The 6,210-nt window shown below is 40.7% G+C and overlaps 1 non-coding gene across 1 annotated transcript; it reads right to left on the reverse strand.

The window, feature by feature from the left end:
- Window positions 1–4,790: 4,790 nt before the first annotated feature.
- Window positions 4,791–4,864, reverse strand: LOC136384284 (small nucleolar RNA SNORD93). The gene has a single exon (XR_010747573.1). It is a non-coding gene; the product is annotated as a small nucleolar RNA SNORD93 (small nucleolar RNA).
- Between the last annotated feature and the right edge of the window lie 1,346 nt (window positions 4,865–6,210).

A 6,210-nucleotide genomic window follows, 5' to 3' on the forward strand; every position in this document is an offset into this window, starting at 1 on the left:
CAAAATATTATTGTTTAACTTATAATCAATATAACATTGAAATATTTTACATTTTTTTTTGTGTGTGTGATAGAGACAGAGAGAGACAGAAGGATAGATAGGGACAGACAGACAGGAAAGGAGAGAGATGAGAAGCATCAATTCTTCGTTGCAGCACCTTAGTTGTTCTTTGATTGCTTTCTTATATGTGCCTTGACCGGGGGGCTAGAGCAGAGCAAGTGACCCCTTGCTCAAGCCAGTGACCTTGGGCTTAAGCTGGTGAGCCTTGCTCAAACCAGATGAGCCTGCGCGCAAGCCAGCGACCTTGGGGTCTCGAACCTGGGTCCTCCATGTTCCTGTCCGATGCTCTATCCACTGCACCACCGCCTGGTCAGGCTACATTGTTTTTGTAACATTAATTCTTCTGAAGCTGATTTTTTTTTTCTTTTAACACCTCAGTACGTGTCAGTTGAGACTAGCCACATTTCAAGTGCTCACTAGACACACATGGCTAGTGGCTACTGTAGTGCAGGCAATTTGGACTCTATGATGATTCCCAAAATTTCACATTTTTTCCACTACAAGAGGTCTATAAATGGTAGAGTGGGGGCTCTGTTCTGCCTTAGAGAGTGGGGGTAACATGCCAGGGCATTGGCCCAACTGGAAAATCAATGGTATTATGCTGTGTTCCATCAACTACACCATTCTAGAACAATTCATGGCAACTATTTTGATTGGATTTTATGTTTATCTCTGAAACAGATTGATGTGGAGCTGTCCTTCTAGAAATGCAATTGGCAACAGAGGAAGGTACCTCAAGTAAGACAATGGGTCCCTTGCAGAACAGATAAACTCCACTAGGGGGCCTTCTTGTCATGGTAGCAGAGTCCCAGATTGTGATAACTCACTTTTTAACAAAATATTGGAATCACGACTTCCTAGTTTATGAATACAAGGTGAATTTTGGAAAGGCAACCTTCATGAGTACAAAATAAAAAACGCAAACCTTTCAAACACATCTCCGGCTGTTTATGTTTTCACACAATCTCAACGTGGCTTTTCTCTCGAGAGATGCCATCTCTCTCTTTGGTTTGACCATCGCTATGAGTAGGTCCAGCCCCACAAGGCTCACTGACCTGACTACTCTAGAGTCAGTCCATCGGTCTCCATTGTCTCTAGATCCCATTTAGTTATCTGGACAACCTTCTCTGTTCTGCTTCTTCCTTCAAAGTGCTTGAGATCCTGAGGAGGAAAAAGCATCTTCTCACCTGGGTTCTAAGGAGTCTAGAATGCAGGCGACCCTGCCCCTTCCTTCTCCTCCATTTAAACTTCAAGTGCCAGATTGTGAATTGCCAACTGGCTCTTTTCTCTGGCTCCTACGGGGCTCAGAGTTCAATTGGCAGAAGCCTAAAGCACGAGGCCAAATGGCTTGTTTCATACTCCTGCTCTTTTTGCTGAGCATTTATTCCCTCTTCTAATTATTGTATTGTTAGCATTTGTGTATAAGCCATCTCAGAATCATTCTGCAAATATAGTGGTGGTGGTGTATAATAAATAGACATAATAGTCTCTTCACAGTTTGTCCTAACATTTGAATCTTTCAGATACTCACTCAGGTAATTAGTTAAATTATTCCCTATTACAGCATTCGACTGATGCCCATTCTAACTGGCTTCATCTTGCGTCAGCGATAGGGGTAAGTCACAGTGCACAGACTCCATCAAGTCAGGAATCATCTATCCCAGAACTGAACACACAGGGAAAACACAGTCAATGTTTGCCAAGTTATATACATATTTAAGGTTTAAGGAAACTCAATAAATAAATACATACTTTAGTTGGAAATATTCACCTGAACTACAAAGATTTGCTAAACAAAAACTACTACTTGTCCTCAAAGGCTGAAGAACATATAGAGTACCTATCAACAATGGGATATGCCCATTGAAATCAGATAGACTCAGTACCTAAACTGATGTAGCGATAGTGTAACTGTGACACTGGGCAAGTCACATCTGGGGAGGTCAGTGACTGGAGTTCTCAAAGATTTCACATTTTCAATGAAATCATAACCATTAGCATAAAAGTGTATTTCAATCACATTTTCTTTTATAGTCATAATAGAATAGAAGATTATCTTTGTGCCCAAGCTTCTCCATGGGAATGATTAAGTCCTCTTTGAAAACATTTCATTCAGGTCAATTTGCTTCACTTCTCAGGGCACTTGAGCACAGAAGAACTGCCTGGTCATTTAATAACCACGTTGGGATCTTTCCACTCCTGCTCTAGCTCTGCTCAGCGTGCGGGGAGGTGCTGTCCCAAGGGGGGCAAGCTGACTGCACAGCCGTGGGACTGGCTTCACCCCTCATCCTAATTTCTTTGGTGATGCTAGACTTATTTTACTTAACTAAGTTATTGGACAACTGTTTTGCCATGGTACAGGGAAGGGGATTTGGAGATGGGGCAGGGAATGTACCAAACTTGGAAACACCAGGGGCATCTGAAGGGTGTTGTAGCCAAGATGGCACAATGCAGCTGTTAGAGGCGCCCAGTCATGGGGACAGGGCTCAACATGCTCTGCAGATTATAGACCTTATTACCTACAGCAGAGGTCAGGAACCTATGGCTCGCGAGCCAGATGTGGCTCTTTTGATGGCTGCACCTGGCTCGCAGACAAATCTTTAATAAAAAAAATGTTAAAAATAAAAAACATTCTCATGTATTACAATTCATTCATTTCCTACCGCTCATGTTCATGGTTGCGGGTGGCTGGAGCCAATCACAGCTGTCCTCTGGGACAACACCAAATTTTTATTGGATAATGCCTAACATACATGGATAGTTGTATGGCTCTCATGGAATTACATTTTAAAATATGTGGCGTTCATGGCTCTCTCAGCCAAAAAGGTTCCTGACCCCTGACCTACAGGAAAGAACAATGGCTCACAACCCACGCTTGGCCCCCTTTCAAGAGCATCCTTGAATATCCCAAGAGGAAAAGGGGAAGAATTTGGACTGATTCTTCCATGAGGAAATCATGTGGCTTATACCTCAAGCTTTGAGATCAACCCAAGCCCACTTACTTAGCTCCTCACTTCATTTCCCTAATTCCCTGCCTAGTCAGTATTGGCCACGGTCATTCAAAATTTTCCTGGAAGGTGAAAATTGCCAACGTGTAAAGCAAGACTACAAGGGACCCAAAGTAGTGCCAATAAAGCTACAGGTCACATACAGGCAAAAGCATTCTTACACTCCATTTTCTGCTACCATGTGGCCACAGGAATAGATTGTCAAGAGATTGAGGGAGAAGTGCCACACCTAGGTGTGATTTAAAATGTAGCTGGAAAAACGAGGAAATGTCTGAAACACCCATAAAAAGAAATTGTATATCCTTGATATTTGAGCCTACCGTGTATACCTCCTGGTCACGTTTCTCAGAAATTTATTGTATACACAAGTCATTTATATTACCGACACTCGAAAGTAATTCTGATGGGTTTTTTTTTTTTTTTTTTTTTTTTTTGCCACTTTTAACATCTCAGGAAATCATTCAAGCACTGACTCAAGGATATCTTCCCATAGACTTCATTGGAAATGTCATTAAGATGCCAGAAAGGGTAAGTTTTTAAGACTCATGTTTATTGAAGCATAATTTACATTCAGTAGAACATATCCCAGACTTGAGCACTGACTGCACAGTAATCACTATAATCAGGATGTCAAACAGTTCCTCCAAACTCCCCACTCTCCTCTGCAACCAGCCCCTCCCTATCCTTAGGAATCTATCAATCTGTTTCCTGTCAAAACGGCCAAATTTCAGCCTTAAAGTGCTCTTTTATAGAAACATCTGTAAGCATATACCAAGTTTTTTAAAGGATTCTTTGGGATAAAGGGAGGGGGGATTTTAAAATAACCTTGTAAATTAAAGTATGGTTGACAAAATTGTCTTAAGATAGATATAGAATAACTAGTGACTATGTCAAGCCGCAGGCTGGGGCTGGTTGGTAAAAAAAAACACCTTAATTAATGGAATTGAATTCTATGAAATTTTCTTCGGGGCAGACATGTTCTTACAGATATTTGGCTCCTCAAAACTCACCCCTGCTCTTACCATGAAAGGGACAGAGAAAGCAAAAACCTCTATTTTGTATCTATCTATCAACCATCCCATGTTCCAATATACAGTATCCACTTGAAAAGCTTTTTTCAAACACCACAGTTCTGCCTTCAAGCGCCAGCCCTGCAAAAGAAGTATCACAGCAGGTAATTAGATTAGAAATTACTAAATACCACATCCTATTAAGCAAAGTGTGTTTACAAAAGGTTAGGTGATAGAATTCCCTATTTCAACTCTGTTTAGACACAGTATTGCTCTGTCATAAAAACCAATTTTTATTTTATTTAAAAAATAATCTTATTTAGAAAATTAAATTTAATAGAGTGACATTGATCAATAAGAGTACATAGGTTTCAGGTAAACATCTCTATCTCTATACTATTTGAACTGTTGATTATGTTGTGTGCCCATCACCCAAAGTCAAATCATTTTCTGTCACTGTATATTTGTCCCTCTTTACTCTCCTCCCCCCATCTCCCTCCCAATCCCTCCCCCCTGGTAACCACTTCACTTTTATCTATTACATCTTTAAAACTCAAAATCCTATCTTATTAATGTTAACAATTCACCTCAGCCTTCTAACTCAAAATGGTCACTATTGACAAAACATTTTGAGAGATTAAACATCAATCTCTTAAACATACTTTTTAAAGTGGGGAGGGATGTGACTGCATTTAATAAATTCCTCTCAAGTTGGCCTCAGGTAAATCCTTTAACCCATCAGACCAGAAGTTTATCCAATCAGATTAGAGTTCTCATCCTTGGCCAAGAATTCTATTCAACTATTTAAAATAACAACTTAATCCAAATTTTTTCCATTTACCTGATATTTGTCAGCATCTTGAGTTTGACTGAGCCTGGCAGAAAAGTGAGAACAATATTAATATCCCAAGGTAACTTTTTACGTTTTGTTTTGGTAAAAAAAAATGTGTTGTTTTTTTTTACTGTGGCTATCTACTAGCTACCTTAGATGGATAAAAAGCTGCTGTTGAATAGAATTCCTATTTTAAAAAGCTACATTCTCCAAATTTCCTGACACTTGGTAATCTCCCTTAATATCCAGCCAGGAGGTAAGTGAATAGTGAAATAAATTCCTGTATCCTAGAAATCCATTTAACAGACCTCAAGTCAGCAGCCACTGTTTTTCCAACATTATCTCTTTGTTACATTAGCATGGAATAATATCAACTTTAGGAAAAAAGAAACATTACTGGCAACAGTTATCTGTCTAGGAAAAAAAAAAGTTGTAACTGATTTAAAAACCAAAGCAAGAAAGAAACTTGCCTCCCCAGAGGCAGAGGCAGAAGCCAGTGAGTTGAGAAGCCTTCCTCACTTGTTCAGCTTCCACTATCCCTAAATAGACACAGGCCCAGGCCCCTGCCGGTTTGAAACGCTGCCTGGCTCTCCGCACACGTGTCTTTCTCAGATGAAATTGTTTAAACAGTTGGCTCAATACCTAAGGCAGTCGTGAAACAAAGCAAGCTTGGCTATTGCATTTCCCTGTGTCCTGGTGCAAGGTGTCCCTGCAGGGAATACTGTCCATGTGCTCTGGGCCTGTGTATGTCTAAAAAGCAGTGCTTAGGACACAGCCTGCAATATACTTCCTTTTTCCTTTTTAAGAAACATGACAAAAATTGACATCCTGGTTACCTAATCACTAAAAGGATCTTTCACAACTGAGGCCGCCATGTAAACCCCGCAAGCCTCACCTAAGTGGTACCTATGAGAGCTACAAAGAGTCCTTCACTCACCCACTGAACTCTAAATTTGTATCTTTAAATTTGGAGAATAACCCTTTTTACATATTTATGTACCCATAATGAACCCTTAAAATGCCCACTGGGCTGAAGAGCGACTCCCCAAAACTTAGTGCTTCCGTGAGACAAAATTTTCTCCAGGACAGCCTTGCATGTTGATCTTGGTGGCCCGCAGGGCTCAGATTTTCAGCCAATGCTGACCTCACACCCTGAAAATGTTATCCGCTCCCGCAACTCAGCCCCAGCCCTTAGAAAAGCCCAACCACCGCGCGAAGTGGCGACTGAAAGACATTTGTGGCGGGAGAGTGAAGAAATGACCTGTTTGCCGCTAACACAATTTTAAAAACTGTTTCGCAC

The sequence above is a fragment of the Saccopteryx leptura genome, chromosome 12 (assembly GCF_036850995.1).
Source record: "Saccopteryx leptura isolate mSacLep1 chromosome 12, mSacLep1_pri_phased_curated, whole genome shotgun sequence".
Classification (NCBI taxonomy): Eukaryota; Metazoa; Chordata; class Mammalia; order Chiroptera; family Emballonuridae; genus Saccopteryx; species Saccopteryx leptura.